Source organism: Salarias fasciatus, chromosome 13 (genome assembly GCF_902148845.1).
Source record: "Salarias fasciatus chromosome 13, fSalaFa1.1, whole genome shotgun sequence".
Lineage (NCBI taxonomy): Eukaryota > Metazoa > Chordata > Actinopteri > Blenniiformes > Blenniidae > Salarias > Salarias fasciatus.
The window spans coordinates 17,828,654-17,849,165 of NC_043757.1; the positions used below are offsets into that span (position 1 = coordinate 17,828,654).

The 20,512-nt window shown below is 42.3% G+C and overlaps 1 protein-coding gene across 2 annotated transcripts in view; it reads right to left on the reverse strand.

Annotated features, from left to right (window-relative positions):
- The window catches only part of lzts2a (leucine zipper, putative tumor suppressor 2a), a 40,972-nt gene extending 21,437 nt beyond the window's left edge, over positions 1 to 19,535 (reverse strand). The window contains exon 1 of one of the 2 annotated variants that reach the window (XM_030106312.1): positions 19,294 to 19,535. The gene's annotated coding sequence lies outside the window, so the exon portion shown is untranslated. Of the gene's footprint in view, positions 1 to 12,262; positions 12,278 to 19,293 lie in introns of those variants that run through there. The other variant, XM_030106313.1, reaches the window with a different exon arrangement.
- Between the last annotated feature and the right edge of the window lie 977 nt (positions 19,536 to 20,512).

Here is a 20,512-nt window from a genome sequence, read left to right on the forward strand (position 1 = left end):
CTCCAAAAGCTTGGTTGAGGACATCAATTATTCACCAATCAATGCTGGGATGTTGGTGTGCAGCGAGTGAAAGTTGACTGAGCCAACAAAAGCCCAAACATCTCAGACTTGCAGTCCAAGCAGAACAAAATATCCTTGTAAAAGAACAGGAACGGACCCTGAACTGGTCACCAATGCCTCACAGGGCAAACACAGACCGACAGTCATACACACACTCGTTCATATCTAGTGACAAGAGTCACACAATAACAACATATAATCTCTACACAGAAAGACAAGAGTGCTGACAAATACCTTATTGTGCTGCTTGACAGAAAACATAAATATTTAAAAAAAAAATAAGAAAAGAAAGAAATAATGCATGTGAAGCTTGTGATGTATTGATTTAACTGGTTGATAAAATGTCCCAAATCAGATGAAGTCATCCCTTCCTGATTTGTAGGCCTCACAAGTTGATCAAAAACACAATATTGATGAATTTGCTCATCCTATCAGCATTGTTACTGTTTTTGTTATTAAATAAAATACACGTGTAGGTGAATTTCTTATGTCAATAACACATGACTGTAGGGCATCAATATTAAACTGAATTCACTTAGAAAGCTTGGCTCCATCCGTTCTGCCACCCCCTGGTGTCCAGGAACTGAAAACATGAGCTCTTCTCCTCAGCTCGGCTCACTTCAGGCTGCACTCTGGAGGATTTTTATCTTTCTTAGCCAAAAACGCTAAATCACCCTGCCGCTTTTCCATTTGTACTTTTTTTTTCATGATTCGATCTCATTCGTTCTTTGTCTCATTCTCCAAACAGTTCGCCGGTGAGGTAATTAGTTGACTTGTTACCATCTGATAAGCGATACGAACTATTGATTTTCTCTCTGTGTGTCCTGGTGCGGGGGTCAGTGCTGCCAGGCCTCGCTATAGAGCTACTTCCAAGAGCTGCAAACGGACGCTGACCGGACTCTTTCACAGCTATTGTCACGAACAGACAGACAGAGGAAAAAAATGTGGAAAGTCACACATTTTCAGGACAAACAGGGTCAGCTGAAGTCTCAGCAGAAACAAACCCAGCTATTTTTGTCAAGTGTTGCATTTCTCACATGAATACCAGGAATTGTTGTCGAAATTTTGATGATATTTTGTCAGAATATCAAGATAAACTCAAGAAATACTCTAAAAATGGCAACAATTACTGGATAAAGAAAAATAAATCTTTGTGAGAAAAAATGATGCAAAATATAATGTGTAATCTCAAAAAATATAATCAATTTCACTGTAAGCAGAGAACCATCTGAAACACAACTATTACTGTTCAGCTTTTCTCTCAGATTTGATGCTGCTGTTGCTCAAGAAAGCATCAAATCATGTGTCAACAGTAAATCTCACCAATTCATGAATGGATTTCCATGAAATGTGGAAGTCTGCTTGGCTTTAGGCCGAGGCTGATTAAAGTGGCCATCAGAATCTGAGACCTCTGCCATTAGATTATATTTCTGCAGCAGGAAGTCTGATGTGATGAGCATGTGGCAGAGCTGTTTGTAGAAATGCCAAATAAGTGTAGAAAGAGGACAGGTCGAGAGAGATCAGAGAGGTTTAAGTTCCACAAAGGGAAGGACGAGAGTACAGGGCTTTCTGAAGGGCTTCGGGGTTCGGGGGTCAGGCTGGAGGTCAAATTCATGAGACGACTTCATGGAGCAGGTGACGTTATTTTTGCTTATTTTGTTTCTGCATTTATTTAACTTCACACATGAGAGCGATCCTCAATAAACACTGCACGTGTGCCAAAAGAAAGTACACGGATGCTGTAATTTACAAATGAAGACACGTGTGAGAGCTGGCCGCAGCCTGAGCGCCCTTTAATTTTCATCAAACCCATTACAAAGCCTTAAGTCCTGACCTGCAATGCTGTAATGATCTCTGCAGCACTTGGAGCCCCTGAACACAGTCGCACATGCATCAAACCTCACGTCTGTGCACTCTCTCTAATCAGGAGAGGAGATCTCCTCTCTTGCATGATGGGTTGATGTGAAGCAATGGGAGCAGATTAGATAGAGATTATTAATCCTCTAGATCACTGCCAGATAGATTACACCGCAATGGCAGCATATGTCCTCACTGCGGGGACGACACTACGTCAGGACCATGACGTTGTGATTCCGGGTTTCACTCCCACAGGGTGCTGCAGCATTAACTTTGGCTGAGGGTGTTATTAAGGTTATGCAGCGTGCCGGCGTGACTGCCTTAGGCTCACTTTGTTAATCACAATGCCTCCAACACTGGAGTTATTGGGTTACTCTGGGTGCCAGCCGCACACTTCTTATTCCTGCCACTACAGGACACTTTGTACTGATGAGGGGGGGGTTGCACATGAGGGTGAAGGAGAAAGCAATAGCCGCCACACAGACGAGGCGAGTCTGCTCCAAGGTGACTCTGCCAGAGAGAAGCGAGTACATAAAAACACATGTTTCAGTTTCTGGCAATCGGAGACACGGTTCAGCTGCATGAAAGTGTCTGTAATTTAATGCAACAGAACAACAAAATCCTCGACAAACTTAAAAAAAACTTTGAATTTGGTTGTTTTTATCAAAAAAAAAAAAGGCATTTAAACAGCATCAATTAACAAACAGTGCACCTCTACAGGCAGTGGAGTGCGCCACCTGCCATCAGAGACATGAAATATTATTCCTAGTGGTTTGCAATGCTGCATAGGGACAGTCAGACTGGAGCAGGAGCAGGAAGTGTGAGGTGAGTTACTCTGGAGTTTTCAGACCAAATTCTGGGTGCAAGTGAAACAGGAAGCAACGGGCACCTCACTACAAGATGTTGTTAGATGCACTCAACACAAACTTTGAGTCCATAAGCAGCCCCCAACACCATGTTTTCTGCATGTAAGCCCCTAGAAGATTAATATTAAGTTAATTTATAAACATGGGGCATGTGTCTGGGTGTGAATTTGTGTGAAAAAGTCTCAGTTCACAGTGAGAAGGAAGCAATCATGACACTTCATTAGTCCACTGCAGGGAAAAGCCACTCACAATTACACAATTTCTGTCAATTTAAAGTCAACAATTGATCTCAAATGCATGTTTTTAGCCTGTGGGAGGAAAGTAGGGCACCCAGAGAAAAACGAAGCATGCACAGGGAGATTATGCAAACTCAATGACTGCAACGCCATGCGGATAAATTCATTTAAAAAATCCTCACTGTGGAAACTTAAACATATTTCTCAGTAATAGGAAAAGTCTGCAGACATTTTCTGACCTTACATCATATGTATATCATGGTATCGCTCATCCTCAGACGCACCAGATGAATAATGGAGCAGACGAGTCAAAGCACCGTTTCTACGCCAGAATAGAATCAATGGGAACTGTAAAACACTTCCCAGGAATAGGGCAGTCAGGTAATGCAATTTCTATGTATCTCTTTTTCCGTTTCCACTGTCATTAGCCCAACGCCGCTATTGTACTCAGTGCGCCGGGCACTGTGGCGGCTGCTGCTGCTGCTGTCGTTTTTCCAAGAAAGTGGAAAGCTGCTTTGTTGCAATAATATGCCCTGTGTGATGCTTGGCCCATTTTCCAGCCTGCTTTCATTGTGTAAGCACACATACATAAAACATGATTTGCTGCTTCAATTTCTGACTTTTATTCAGCTGGGATTTGGTGGCAGACAACATCAGAGCTATGAAAAGCAGAGCGGAGCAGCCGCGAAATGCAGCTCTCCCTCTGAACCCTATGAGTGAAGGCGGAAAAGAAAGAGAAGAGGAGAGCTGGCTGTGTTACAGAGAACATGGTTTAATCACTGACCTCTAGACTTACAACTGAAGACAAATGGCCGTGATTAATGAGGGCCATTCATCTTATAGGTTAAGAAAAAAACAATGGGAACTGTGTTTGCCTGAGCTACTCTGATAGATCTATTGGCTGAATGCATTAAGCTCAAGTCCTGTTAGTTTGCGCTTCCCTTCTAATGCAAAAGCTGAGGTCAGACTTCGTGTAGGTCCCACGCTCTTCACTAGAGGGCAGCCTTTTTGAAGTATGCAAACTAGCTCGTCCCCTTAAAAATGTCATTGCAGCTGAGACTCATGAAGACACTTTATTTGTTAAAGAAAATCAAAGAAATGTGTGCCTTGCATATTTTTTAATGCATTCTACTCACGACCGAACCTTTTTAAAATGCAAGTAATGTAATTAAATCACAAATACTTCATAAAAAATGTATCATAAAACACTCAAACCAGGTTTAAAAATGCTACAAAATAATTAAAAGGACTGCTTTTGCAACACTGAAGACATTGATACAATCAATGTTGTTTGCTCTTGATTTAAAACCAATATTGTTAAAGTGGAGTTATTTCATGTCCAAGGAAGAAACATACAACTGCAAAGAAGCACAAAGTGACACATTTAAATATACCACACAGCTCAATGGATGTAAAAATCAGCATGCCGAATTTTAGAAGCTGCAAGACAAACAATTTTCAAAACTAGGATGTTTTCAGTTCAAAATAACAAAGCTGATCATATCCACAACAGCACATTGCTTGATAACTGCAGCTAACACACAAATTCAGTATGATTTTGCTGCTGTTGTGAATGAAGACATTTACACCATAATCATGTACAGATTAGTATTTTGGTTCTGTAAGTATGGAAGGCTTGTGTAGCAAAAGTGGTCAAAATTTAAAAACCAAGACGTATATTTGCTATTTTTAACCTTTCATTGGCTTTGATCTGATGGTCAGCTTGACTTCTTGAGGTCCTTTGAGCTATGCATTTTGCAGCCATGCTTCACTGTAAAATTCCAGCTTGTGCGCTGTCTCTAATGTTACCGTTTCTCGATCACCTTTACAATTAACCTGCTTGGGCTGGTATCTATGTAAATGCAAGCACTCCGGCAACTGGGGCAGCATTTTGTCAGTGTTAGAAAAAGCTTGAACTGCACTAAGAAAATGCATAAAGGTAATTCTTTGTTCACCACTAACTGGTGTGAAATCTCCAAAAGAGAGGAATTCACTTCCAGACATCTCAAATGTGACCAGAAACCACAACCAGTGGCTGACTTTTCGTAAAAGGTCACAAGACAGAAAGTTTCAAAACCTGTGGCCCGATCGATGCTTCAGAATGTCATCACTTGAATTTTCATCTGAAATATGAAAAAGCAGGGGAGTGAGTGGAAGGATAAATACTACAGTGGATTGCATATTCATTTTTCAAGAAGACTTAAAATACTTTATCTTAATTCAATAGATGAAACTATTATTTCCAGTTGGGAGAGAATTACCTTGTCGGGTAGAGAACTCACCTGTCGGTGATGTGAATCAGCTAACTGATTCATTCCTGTACACTCTGTTTCCCTTGTAGCCTGCAGCGTTTCTTTAAGATCACAAGTCTTCATCCTCAGTAGGCAGATTACATGGTGTGACAACAGACTGGAGGATGGCAGGAGCCGTGGATAAAATCTATCTCTGCAACGGATCTGAGGAGCAGCAACCACAGCTGCACGCTATCAGCCTCCGCTATGACAATGTTACCGCAGAGAAAATGATGAGCAAGCAGGTCCACAGACAGCTAATGACTAATGAGGGTTTTCTGTGGAGAAACAGGGAGACGTGGGCAGGAGGAGCCAAAGGTGATCACACAAAGGAAGCCACAAAATTAACAAATGAGAAACAAAGACTGCAGGAAAATGTTCCTTTTCCTTCTCACTGCCTCATCCAGAGCCAGGAGCTTTTGTCGGTTTCCAGCACCATCAGCCTGTTGTAGCGACAATTTCGCTGTCTAGAGGATATAGATCACCTCTTTTCATACACACACTTCGTCTCCTCTTTCATTATTCTCATCCTCAGCTTGTCGAACATGATTTCAAACACACCTCTAAGCACAGATTCCTGCTTTCTCATAGCCTAAAGCAGCGGGAACACGGTGAGCATGGAGAATTCCTGCAGGGTAGGTGGGCTGCCAGACAGAGGATGGGCACATTTTTCTCAGAAACACACTCAAGCACCCTTCAGCATCTGATTGGACTTTAACCAAGCACTGATCCAAAACCCAGGGAAGACTGAAATTGAGAGCAGAAGCTGTCAAGCTTCATGCCGGCCGAATAAAACCCAAGGACGTGTCTGCGACTGTCCAACCGTCCAGTATTCACAACAAAAATGACAGTTCCTGAAGTAATAAGAAAAAAAAAACAAGCCTCGAAAGGACATCCTTGTAAAAACGTCAAAATCGTACCGTGTTTACTTGTCAAGTTTCTATCCAAATTATATATTCACATCTGTTAAAAGCTGGGAGTTTCCTGTGACGGTGTTTCTCCTATCAGTGGATCATTTTATATGACAGAATGGGATTCATTTAATATTCCCATTACAGTGATTAATGCTATTTCACTTGCCCATCGGACTAAACAGTCAATAATTAGCATTAAGAAGTAGGATTTATAAATACATATATCCCAGCTAATTATGGTCAAGGACATAAAACATGCTGGACAAGTCGTCAGTACAGAGCAAACACGCAAAGACAGAAAACATGTTTTTTTAATTCTAGTTAATGTTGTAATTGTATATAAATATTCATTTTTTTTAAACGGAAACCTTTTTTTTCTTGTAAAACAAATTACAACATATAAGGCCATTAAAGACATGAGCCAGGAGTGTAAAAAAAAAAAATAAATGAATAAATGCATAGTGTGTGTCTCTGTGCACATGTGCATGTCATGAATGCTTGTGTTTATTCATGTGTGTGAATGTATGTCCTCTGCCTCAGCCACAGTACTTGTGTTATTGGAGCAGGATAGGCTGTGGGGCAGAAACAGCGAGAAAAAACAAACGAGGTCCTGTGCAACGCAGACACTGTTACATGAATCATCCAGGAACGCCAACAGTCGCTGGCCAGTCCTGACAGCTAATAATGCCCCAGTGCAATGTTTTACACAATGGTTCCTTGAAAAAAAAAAAACAACAACAGCCATATCGTTTGTGGAACATTTACAGCAAAATTTTAAGCAATTGTAAAAATCTATTTGTTACTATGAAACATAGCATAGCTCTTTGGCTCTGCAGCAGGTACAACGAACACACACAATGAAACCACTGCAGTCAGCCTGGACTGAAACCCACAGTTATTTTGGGTGAAACACGCGTTTCTTCCTCTGAAGCACAAGCGCTTAAAGCGGTATCAGAGAGGATGGGGGGGGGGAAAAAATGAAGAGGAAAGTGAACAGATATGCAAATGTTATCTGAGAACAAAAAGAAGCTTGAAGGACACAGGAGATGGTGCGATTAATTTATTCCCAAGATTAAAAAGTACAATCCGCGAGAAAACGCTGTGAAAAGGAGATCTGTGTGCGCTTAAGGATGAAGGTGTTGCTCTAAGAAGTGCAGCTTTTGTCTTAAACGTCAATCTTTTCACCCGCCGAGCCACTTCGCCATGTCTGTGTCAGATCTTGACGGAGCTCTCCAACACCTCACTGGCACGAGCACAGACACACCGAGGCAGATCTATTAGTGTGTGATTTTATTTTACTCCCACTTCGGTGGCAAAGGTCAGTACGCCAACATTTTCATGTCTACACCCTCAGGATGTGTGTGTGCATGTGTGTGTGTGTGTGTGTAAGTGTATAGAGGCTAATGGAGACTGACATGTGGACTGACATGGATGCTGAGCTGTGCTGCGCTGGGCCAGGCGGTCTAACCCAACAGCAGGGATGAACTATAAATAGATTATCTCATCCACCCCCAACACTCCCCCATCCCCTGTTTTCCCCTCATGTTTCCTCTATTCCTTTATCTGCGGAGTTTCATCACAACTGCAGATAGCAGAGATCCACTCTTCTGTTTCCAGCTCGGTTTGCGTTGCTCTCCACCACCTCCCCTCGTCCCGGTCTCAACACGTGCATCACTTTCTGCCTTCTCAAACGTTTTTGCTTTTAATGGAGAAAAACACAAATCCAAACCACTGGAAGAACAAACAGACCAATACCGATGTTGCGATCTCCAAAGAGAGTGGAGAGAGGGGGAGATAGGCTAGTTAGGGGAGGGGGAGATGGGTGAGATGAAGTTATGTAAGTGAGACTAATCCCCTCCCAACCCTGCATAGAAAATGAGACAGGATGACACTGGCCTCATTTCATCCATTCATCCCCGCATCTGCCACCGCTACCCCTCCAAACCTCTCCGTCTCCACTGTAATCTAACCGTTTGATCTTTGACAGCAGGGCCGCAGCTACAGTTAAAACTCATCACCGGTGCAGCGACAATGAGCGGACGTTTGGAGACGCAGCAGCTGAGCTATTATATAATTCAACATTTAATTGTTCAAAAGCATCTAAAAACAACGCGCCCCTTTCACCTTCTTTAACTCACTCTCATGTCGACAATACCGTCTGATTTTCAAAAGCTCTCTTATGTAACACTGGCTGACCAGGATGGTCACAGGAAACAGCAGGAACGAGACAAATTCCCCCCGACAAAAACTATAAACACTCCTGATCTTTTCCACTATCGCGTAACCGAGTTGTGTGTTTCAACACAGACAAATCAAATGTCTGTAACTCCACTTCACTGCTTCTTCCAGCTCTTTTCTTCCCATGTGACCCACAGTTGTACTTTGTTGAACTCAGTCACCCAGACCGAGACTAATCTGTGAAGGTATGAGCCGACATGACAGCAGAAGTGACCTTAACATGAACATTAAAGCACACAAACCCACTCACCCCTCAGAGAAACATTAAAACTGAGCCCCAAATCACTTTATTTCACTCTGATGTGAGACTGAAACCACCGAAACACTCATGCACGGTCTGAGAAAGCCACGCAGCAGGAGCTGATTGATTTCAGTGACAGCAGTACAGGACGGTTCGGCGAGACGGGCCGAGGCTGCCGGGATGACGTAACCAGTGAAGTTGACCAGCAATAAGCGGGGATGAGTTGGCAGACCTCTCAAACAGAAAACATATCGTGAGAAACAACTTCAGCAGAGCAGCTGCGCTCTGTCTGTGTGTCTAATCCCGAGGTCATCAGGAACACAGTCGAACACGTCGCATTACCTCTCAGATGTACACCACTTTGGATAAAAGCATCCTTCCAACAGAATTTGTCTGTTACAATGCGGAATTTGCATCATGAGCTTGCATTGTTGAGCCCCCCCCAACCAAAAAAAAAAACCAACCCAACAACAATAAAACACATAAACTGTTGCTCACAACTGCCTCTCTACTCTCCTCTTCTCTGCTCAGTCACTCCTCTACAAATGTGAAGGGAAAGAATAAAACAAGAGAGACTCTTGACACTAATGCAGCTGAACACTGCAAAGTGAGTGAAATGTCGACCAGTATGAGGCAAAGTGAACAAAACCCACAATATAAAATTCAGGAAAACTGAATGACCATCTGTCGTTCTGCTGTCGTTTTGATGGTTTTTGATATTTCAGTGAAACAGTCTGATTTCCTCCACATAGGCCATACATATACAGTGTGTGTATATATATATATATATATATATATATATATATATATATATATATATATATATATATATATATATATATATATATATGGCCTATGTGGCCATATATATATGGCCCACATATGTATGCATTTGTGTGTATCTGTGTATGCACATAGTGAAATTTGCAACATGGTATTTGTTTGCATGATGGGAATTCATGATGTGTACTTTACTTGACATTCTGTTGTGTTACTTTATTTCTACAAAGGCATTATATGTGTGATTACATATAGTGGTTAAGTAAGGTGGTGTAGGATGCCCTCGGGTGTTGTCTGTCTTCCTTTTACTGAAGTATAAAACAGAAACAAATCTTTTATTTGAATGTATGAAATCTAAATAAAAACCCAGGTGTGTCAAACCAAATTGTGGATATGATATAATAATTAAATAGTGAGCTTGGGTTAAAGCAAATAGTCGCTTTTTGTTACTTATGGCACACCAAGTGTATAAATGAATTTATAGTCACCACCTTCTGGTTTCAGATAATTTTCTGGCAAACTTATAAAATATATACTTGGTCCTGAACTGTTTTATTAACCAGTATTTTTTGAGGCTGGTCTGAACTGATTATCTTCGCTGTAAGTTCAACGGCTGCTGCTCTGAGCCTTGATTTCATCAGTAGATTATTGTATCCTTTATTACAGCAGGTTAAAAGCCTCAGTCAGATGTGAAATCTCTTTTCCCAGAGGGAGCTGGCACGGCAGCAGCAGGCAGTTAGCGAACACATTCACACAGCGATGCACGAGAACAAGGTCACTTCATTTGGTGAACTTTATCTTTGAGAGCCGAACTTCTTTCATCCTTCAAGTTGTCAGGAGCTGTGCTTACATGGTCCTTTGTTGTCCATCTGATTGAATAATTTCCAACTGAGAGATCAGAATGTCCCATTTATACCGAGTACACTAATTGTACTGACGTGTGGGTTTATTTGTTGAAAGAATAGTATCTCATTCATTCGGTGGATCAATCCTATAATGCCTCTCGCCTTGTCGAGTCTGACCTCAAACAGAGTTTCTTCTGAAACTGCAATACCGAAGAACCACTGACCTTGTTCAGTTTTTGGTCAGGAAGGAATGATTTTGCAGCATTTTCCTTGTTTTTTGCTTGACATGCCACTGTTGTCTCCTGTGTCAACCTGCAGTGATTTGTCTCTGCCTTTTTTTTTTTTCACTAAAACACTGCATGTGCGGCATTACGTGGTGAATTACATCACTGACATTTGCAATTGCAAATATTTCTTAACACCTCGGATTCAACTGCAATTTTGATCGCATAAAGTCAATCTAATCAAGCAGCAGTGCTTATATTACTTATGGTCTATAGTACGAGATGACCTGACACTGCATCAGAACCTTCAAAGACCTCTAAAATCATGATCTGCAGGGGATTTGAAGAACTCTGACAATTTCAACAGTGAAAACAATAAAAATATTTAAAAGGAAATCAGACATAAAATTAATTTTCATATATCTGACATCGACACGTCAACATTCATCTATTTATGACAACACATCTGTTATGGCATGAAATCGTTTCATAGTAATGGTCATTATTTGGGAACACAGTGGACAAAGAGACACATGCTACTTACTGCAAGTTACGCATCTTATAAAAAGAAAATAATAAAGTCAGACCCAAAGCATACATTTATAATGAGACATAATTCACCAAAAAGAGAGAAAATGCACATAGAGGTGCAATGAGATTGAATAAGACATGAAATGATCATGAAAAGATGTACAGTAGGCCATACGAGACACAAAGGGAATCATGCTGAAGCAGAGAAATGCCATCAGAAGGCATAAATGGGAAAAGATGACGCACAGAATGGTTCACATTAGATGCAAAAGAACCAAAAAGAGATCAAACATTTGAGTTAAAACAACACAGATTCATAACAACTAATGGTGGCCAAAAAAAAACAAAAAAAAAACAGACGGCCCTCACTCCCCATGTTTCAATGCACAAGTTCTATTCTGTTGATGCACATTTATCAATTATTTTTGGCAGTTTTTAAGCCAGATTACATGCCAACTAGTCCTGTCTAAGCTTAAGTAAATGTGGCCGTGTTCTGATATTAAACAGCGCCCTTTCACCCTCCTCCACCTTTCCAGTCCTCCTGTTCAGACAGGACGCTCCACTAAACTTTGACCTACTTCTGTCCGTCTGAGCCCAGTGAGGGGACGGAGGGCTGGAGGAGCTGGGACGGAGTGGGGGGGGGGGGGGGCACCGGGACCCCAAACAGCGTGAGCTTCACCCTAATCCAGCCTGTTAATAATAAAAATATGAATATCAAAGGCTTTTTTGAACAATGCATCTTTTCAATGTCAAATCGCAGAGGGAAGCGGAGGGAGGCTTGAGGACGCGTGTCTGAGTGAAAGAGACTGGACTCATTTAATACAGTGTATTTAACATTCAGCTGGACACAAACACACACAAACACAATCACACAAAGTTTGTTTTTACTTTTAAGCAGATCAGCCATGAGACAAACCTTGTCCACTTTTTTTTTTTTATCTGTACTCTGTCTCCATTTCCAAGAAACCTCTCTCTGCAGACAGACAAAAATCCTCCATAACCAATTCTCCGCAGGATAATACAAAGCAAACAAGGACTGCATGACACAAAAAGCAGACAACACCTCCAGGTTGCCAGCTGAGCCTCAGCCTGTGCTGTAACCGAGCTCAAGTGAACCAACAAGATCACTCTGTAAACTGCTAACAAGTTTAAAAATCTGCCAAATATTGCAATACGCACGCATGACAGGTTCCAGGCCAGCTGAGTCCTGGCAGCGCGCCCGTGGTCGGACAGCTTTGCAAAATGAGGGACGATCGCTGGCTCGGACGGGTGAGCGATGGAGGCAGAGTTACTTGGGAACAGCATCCCAGGAGTTCCAGGAAGATTTCTGGGAACATCAGGGCCCAACACGTGTGTGAGAAAAAAAAAAAAGAGTGAGAGAGATGGAGGCACCCGCGGTGGGAAGGGAGACATCTGTAACTAATTGAAAAAGAAGGGAGGGATCCCAAGGTTACACCAGAGAGATGCGCTATGCGGAGACATACTAAGGTAATGATCTAAACACGGTTCTCACAGTTAAAACTCCCCCAACCCCCCACTGTCGCCTCCACTCTGCTTTCACAAGACACAGTTTACCCTAACGAGTCAGCTGACGCAGGAAAGAGGCGGGGGGGATCGAGTGCATTCTGCAGGAGGGTCATCTGGCAGATGCATCCTCCGAACTGGCTACACTCCACCGAGCAAAACACACACACACACACACACACACACTAATGCACTCCTTCCGAAGACATTGACTAACAAATATTTTCAGCTTAGTTACAGAAACTTTGGCCATCATTAAAGAGCATAACCCTGACTGTAATCTCAGTCGATACTTAAAAAGAGGTGTTAACCTCACAATACCTCATTTTTCCTTCACTTTATGCTCAAGTCCCCATAATGTCAGTGTGTCAATAGATTCTGGTCCCCACAACAGCAGTAAACACACACACACATTGTAAATACACATACATGTATGCACACAGTTCTTGTTAAGCCTTTTACCGACATTGCATCGATTTACACTGATTTTCTGCAGACAAACTTTAACGTCAGAGCTCCTTCCAAACTCTAACTTCAGTTTAACCTTCAAACATATTTTCTTTCACTAAAGATGGCATTAATTCTCCTCATGAAGATTTTCTGAGTCCCTGCAAAGACAAGTCTCACACACACAAGCGTACGCGTCGAAGCAAGACGCTGGCCAAGAGGGCGTAGGAAATCTAATCTATAAATCAAACACATGTCCAAACATCAGATCTTTGCTTATGCTATTAGCTCGGGAGGTGTCCCAGAGTAACAAACTTACAAACTCACTGATTCAATTTGAGCGAGCTTGTTGTGTAGCAAAGTTGACAACAACAACCAAAAAAAGGGGTGCAGTGTTTGTAAAGACAAAATTATATTGAGATTAGCAGGGAGCCGGAGCAGCAGCTGTCCGGATGAGCCTTTACACCACATCAATAATTCATGTTTTCTTTCACTTGCTGCCACAAATCAGATTTCCAATAGAGGCAAATCAACCAAAAGCTTAATCAATTTGGCCTCACGCGTGTAGAAAGACGTGCAGGAAGAAGGGCTTTGTTAGTCATGTTAAAAACTCCACATTGGCAGTGGATTTCTTCTCAGGTTTCCAAGCAGAAAGAAGTAAAGTCTCTTCACGTAACAATTTAAAAGCATTGATTTTCTCAAAAAGACAAGATTGCTGGCATTAAAAGCATCTAATTGTTGCAGCTGCAGGTCATTGGCTTCCATCCTCCTAAAACTGCTCATCTGCCGCCAGGCAATGCACCTCAGTTTGGGACCTAATACTTGCGCCATCCATCAATCTTGTGTTTGTGTGTATCTGTGTGTGTGTGTGTGTGGTCTGCTGTTTCAGCACTGGCCATTCCTGTCCTCATACATCAACCTCCTGACTGCGCTGAGCTGACGTCTTGTGACATATGAGGCCACTTTACCTTCTTTTCACAAAGAGAAAGAGGAAAAAGGAGGAAAGGCAGAGCGGCTGAGAAGTATCTCCACGTCTGTTGACGAGACTCACACACCCCACACTGCACATTAATGTCGAGGTCCACATCTACGTTGTCAGGAACACAGTTTTGTTGCGCTGTCTGTCACACAGTGAAGACTCAAAATGCGGCTTCAGCAGAACCTTCTCTACAGTATGGTTAGAGGACACTGAACAACTACATGAGTGTTGGGTAAACAGTTTGATCGGCCTACTAATGGATGTTTGGAGCACTTGGCAAACTTCAGCACTCCTGGTTCTAATGCGATTCATGCCAGAGCGCAGCCCGCTAATGTCCATTATACCCAGACTTACTCCACTCTGCATTGATTCCGTCTCTCCTTAGGCGCTACGAGGGCTTTCAGAGCCCATCTCCGCCTGACATCTCGGCTTTCAGTTTGCAACAGCCATTTAATTGTAGTGGAATCTACTTACGCGAAAGAAAACACATTGTGAGGTCTCTTTGACGCCAAAAAAACATTCTTCAGCGGCATGATAATAGCCGGACAGCATGTACATTCATGGGACATTTAATGGCCACTTTTGGTCTGTTTGTCTGTAAAAATCAAAGGGGGGGTAATGACAGGCCGGGAGCGAGGGGCGCTTCATGAGGACATTCCCACATCAGAAGAGGTCCGTCCCAGTCTGTAAAGCCAGTGATGAACAGACTCGACAGGCGCCTCGGTAGGAACTTATAGCTCCATAGTGCTTCTGAGGAGGGTTAGTGGACGCATCCACCTGGTTGGACCTCTGTCTCTGAGTGGACTCTTCAGATTTGACAAAAAACAATACATGGATACTCTCACTAGAGGCAAAATTTGATTTTTTTTTTTTTCTTAGAGAAGTGTCTTTATCATCTATCCCACATGAGAAATGTTTTTAACATGAAGTTCAGATCACATCGACAAGCTAAACCAGTCTTGGACCAGACTTGCATATTTGATGTTCAGGTGACAGAAAGGGATTGATGATCTAAGAGAATAGCATTAAAAAATAAGGGCAATATTATCTCAGGAACGATTAAAGCATTAACTTTGCCAGTTTAAAGTGCCAACTTCCTCAGTTGAAGTGTCAGTGTCGGGCCAGAGTTTATTTTTGTCCAAAACAGTTTCTTAATGAGTGTGAACAGATAACAGATGGGCGGGCTGTTTCCGAATGAGTCAAAAGTGTAAAGACACTTTTGACTCATGTGTTTGCTTGCTGCTTCTGTCGTGCTTATTACAAAAATAAGTGCAGTTTCGAATTTGCTTTGGGCTTTTTCTTTTCTTTTTTTCACTTCACTAGAGAAATAAAGAATTATGAGCAGTCAAAAGGTCAAAAGAGGGAGAATCACTGTCAGGATGGCAGAAGCCAAATCGTTGAATAAAAACTGTTCTCCACATCAGTGCTGGTGCGTTTACCTTAAATACAACAAAACACCTGTTTGAGAGACAAAAGCCAGCTTTCTGTGTTAAATCATGAAACATTCATGTGGCATTATTATGGAGTTAAGGGGCATGTTATAGAATCTGCATGAAAAGGTCTTTACTTTGCCCTTCATTTAAAAAACATCCTGCAGCATTTTTGCACTTAGAGACCAGCACCTGTTCATGTCGCCCTGCAGATCTGACCTCCTGCAGCTTGATGGATAAGCTGCCTGCACGTACGCACGACATGACAAATGTTGGTTATTTGGTTCGTTGAAATAGGGGGAAACTGTTCTGGTGTCAGTTTTCACAAAAAAAAGCCCTCTCCATTTCTGAAATGACTATCTTTGAGTCTGATTGCAATGAATGGACCTGATAATTATAATCTGCAACCAAATTATGGTCTCCGCTGCAATCATTCATCAAATAGAATGTTTTTGCTATTCATAATTATAGAGTCTGCATAGTTTGAAGAGTCTGAATGACCTGGAAAACAAGCAGCTGAGTGTATAAGAGATTTGAAGATTTGATTCAGCGAATAGCGGGATCAAAAAAGGCTCATAATTAAGAATTTGAAATGCAAAGAAGCTCTCAGTGAATTTGCTTTAAGGCTCAGTTCAAATTAGTATTGATATCAAAAGACTGGACAGCAGAGTGACATGAGGCTGAGATTTCCCACCACAGACTTCAAGGACACAGTCGTCACATGAGCTCCTGATCTGAAGCTACTTGTTGATGGCTCACTACAAATGACTGAGTCTCCTCGTACAGTACTGCTGTAAGAGTCCATTCATTTTGACACGAGAGAATAATTGCTCACAAAAATCAAATTAAAACAGTTAGCTTTGGAAAAACCCACTAATGCTCTTCGATCGTCAGTGGTCACATGAAACTGTATGAGCTTTAATTTAGCTTCTTAAAAAACAACAATAAGCTTTAAAAACTGTTTATAAAAATTCTCCTTTGATTATTATTATTTTTAAATCATTAGAGCAAGCACCTTTATCAAACTTGGGCATGTAAATAGGAAACAGTATCTTCAAATGTGCTTTGTTGTAACCTTTTTACAGTTGCTTCTTCAGAGCGGATGTCACTTCTACAAGAAAAGAATTTGCACAACAGAGATGATTGATGACTTGAAATAATCAATAGCAGACAGAAGAACAACCTTCCTCTCCTCTTTCGCCCTTGGTGTTTTTCACAAGAGCAGCGGTTCATGTTGCTCTGTTTATTTCTGGTCGCAGTAAAATCTCTGGAATGCAAGTCGATGCAGCGCATTTACAAATTAACCACATGTGAACGCTTCATTTAAACTTGCGTCACCGTCGGCTTGAAGTTGAGTTTGCCTGCGCCTGCGTGAGTGACGACAGAGCCGTAACGAGCACACAATTTCAAAAAGCTGGATTTGAGGGCAGCAATTTGAATAATTGACCTGATGTGCAATCTCTCGGGATTTGACTTTGAAAATAAAGCCTGACTGAACATACTGTAAAAGCAAAGCCATTAGTGACGGTGATACAGTTACAGTCCTCAGCAGACCTTTGAAAGCAGAAAAGGAAAGGTCACTCCAAGCCTAGGCAGCTACTAATTACAGTTTCACATACAAAGGCAGTCTTTGTGTGTGTGTGTGTGTGTGTGTGTGTGTGTGTGTGTGTGTGTGTGTGTGTGTGTGTGTGTGAGACTGACTGACAGCTTGTCTCTCCCCTGCTGCGTTCTTGCTCTTGTCCCGTTTTAATGGGCTGACAGTAAGAAACTCAAACGGAAATCTCACTGGTGCAACCCGCTGTTAGACAATCTGAATCTGAGAGCCAACATAACTCCCACAAAACAAAAAAAAATTAAAACATCTGAAAAACAAGAACAAACCTGCACATCACAACCTGAACTACATCATAAGATCAAACAGAGCTGCATGCTTCATCACAGTGTAATTCAAGACATGAAATGGGCTTCAGAGGGAGGGGGGTGAGGAGACAACGTCGAGAAAATGTATTGGCTGAGCCCCTCTAAGTGCATGATTGTCTCAAAGGAATTCAAGGCTACAACACTGCATGTTTCCACACACAGGACTTTCGCATGAAACTCCAGTGTTTCAGGGTGAAAACACAGTGTTTTGTGGCCTGTGCTACATCATGATGGATGACAGCAAATTAAATATGCTGACATGTTGCGTACATGCTGATAATCACGTCCAACTCTCCTCATCCTCAACACTGCTGAAAATGAAATGGCAACGAGTTGTTGTGTGATCACTTCATGCCCAGATGGTCCGAGAAGCATTTTGCTAATGGAGCATCACAGGTGTGTATCAGATGGCTCCCTTTTTTTAAAATGAGCTATTACTTGGTCCGTCGTATGTGCTTCTCCACACGGGATTTTCCTCGACTTGTTATGCAAGAGTCCTCCTGAGTACACAGATGTGTCCCCGTGTGTATTTCTTGCAGCCCTGTCTGACGAGCAAATTAAGCTTTAGAAGCTAAATTCTGCAAAGGAGGGGTGGGAAAAAAAAAAAAAAAAAGATGTTGTGGGGCTACATCTGTCAAAAGCACAATGGTAGCAGCTTTGTTCATGTTCTCGTGTCCCGCCCCCGGGCTTTTTGTCTTGTGAAGTAGCCATCTGATGAAATTATCCCCGAGTAGCAAGTCCTTCTCGCTCTACCTGCTCTCTGTCCTCTTCTTCTTCTTCTGCTCCCATCCTGACAGATTGGTAATCACCTCCCACCCCCATCCAGCCCTCCCTCTCCCTGGGCTGCAGCGTCGGGGCAGGATGATGTAGGGTCTCTCCTGCAGTCCCGTGGCATGTTGCTAAAGAGTAAAGTTTGCATCATGGCGGTGTATTTCATCTAGTGTGTGCAGGAGGGACTAGATCATGTGGAGCGTTTTAGAAAATCACATCTGCAAGCTGCACGCCCTCGTGCGCGGGCGTCCAAACGTTTGCATTCAGCTAAAGTCTCGTAGTTGTGACAACGCGGCATGCAGCCCATCAATCATCCGCAGCGAAGGAGTTCACAAGAGATGAGAAAGAGATGGAGTGAATCCCAGGCACGCAGTGTTTATATCTGCTCCCGGGGGGATTATTTATGGTCCAATCAGACCAGGGGTGTTTCCAATTCAACTCAAAACCAATCCATAAATTAAAGGAGGCCTTGGGAGCATAAAAACAAATGGCCCTAAGGTCTCTCAATCTGTCATGGTGTGTGACCTTTCCTTTTCGTTATCTCCTCCTCGTCCATTCCCTTCTATCTTCAACAAACAAATCCAGCAGCAGATATCTTCCAAACAGAGAAGATCAAGACAAGAAAAGTGCTGAAGCTGCTGTGTGAGGCAGCCCCAGCGCACTGGAACAGCTGGATGGAGATAACAGAGCACTGCTTATTCTCCGCTTTCCCCTTCATCCACGCACACGCGCACACACGTGCAACACAGAGCAGACCTGGAGGAAACGCAAGTGAATGCAGAGAAAGAAGAACCGAGCAAACTGGAGGAGAGAAAGAATAAATCATTTAAAGGAATCGGACACAGATTAACCTGAGGTACTTCATTTACTCTGACCAATCAAACTGTCAATAATCACTTCATAGTCTGACCTATGACCTCTAACACAGCTCTCAGTCACAGCTATGAACAAAAGGCACCTTCTTTCAAATACATGTACAAAAATTACAAAGCGGATACCTATTTCTTTTTTTAGGAGGGGGGAGTGAAAAGATGTGCTGCATTCAGAAGCATCAATACTTTAGTAAACTGAGACACTTTGGTATCAATATTATAAATAAAAAGTATTGGCGGCTGTTGCGCGCTGTGTAATTGACTCACCTCAAAAAGATGTTTCACTCCGTTCAGCTCTTACTTCCACACCGACAACAAGCGTCTCCAGCGTCGCCTTTTCTGAGAAAACACAACTTTTTTTTTTTTTTTTCTGAAAACACCAACGCGTCAGAAGCGAACTCTCCCTCCTCCGCTCTCCGCTCGCTTCTCCCCCGGAGCTCCGCAGCTCCGCGTCCGCCGCTGGCGCTCCTCAGGCGGGGTGTGCTCGCTGCTGCCACCGGGAGAGCCCGGTCTGCTGCTCCGGCTCCGGCTCCGGCTGGGGCTCGACTACTGATCCACAACAGGAGGGTTGAGGACGGAGGAGGGACGGGGCAGGGGGGTGGGGGCTCCGCCAGGGGGGGCTGCGAACACCGGTGATGTAATTCCTACAAACATGATACGAACCTGGACAGGACTTTCTGCCTGTTTATTAAACAGGGTTAACAGTCTGATATCAGTATTTCACCTTTAATAAAGGAGTTCTGTGTGTAACATGCTCCATGATGACATATTATATCAGTAACAACAAGGTGAAGCTAGTAAACAACTGAATGTATTTGTCTATTTTAAATTATTATAACTTGAAAGGATGTTTTCAGAAGAAACAAAATAACATGCAATTTTGAAGTGTAATTTGTGAGACTAGACCAGGAGATGTTTCAGACCGGGGTCAGGGGTCCTTTCTTTCATTTCCCAAAATAATTTTTTTGGGTGTAATTTAAATCCTGTGATTCTTTTTGGACTCAAACAACAACAAAACCAAGACAGAAGACAGGGCTGTGGAGTTTAAACTATTGGGTAAGGACCAACATTTTTATGATCTGAAGCCTGAAACTCCACTGGGAATGCAACATCAAACAAAATTTACAGTTTAACATGAGACAAAGAGGATATGTGATCTGATATTTAATACAGTGATTTTCACTCACAGCACTGATTTATTTGGATATGCAAATATTTAATGCTTTTTTTTTTGTTCGCACTGTGAGTGAAGTGACTATACTGTAGTTATTGTAATTGTAATGGACACAAATCAATTATTTAATTTGAAGAGATGAAGTGATGCTCTACCAGAGGGAGGTTGATAGATCCATGCGTTCCCTTGTGTTGAAATTATAATGTAATTACCATAAGTAAGTACATTTCTGCAATATGTTATGAGCAGTTTGACCACAGATTGTCCATGTACTTACTAAGCCAATCATATGAAAACTAAAACGAGTATTGG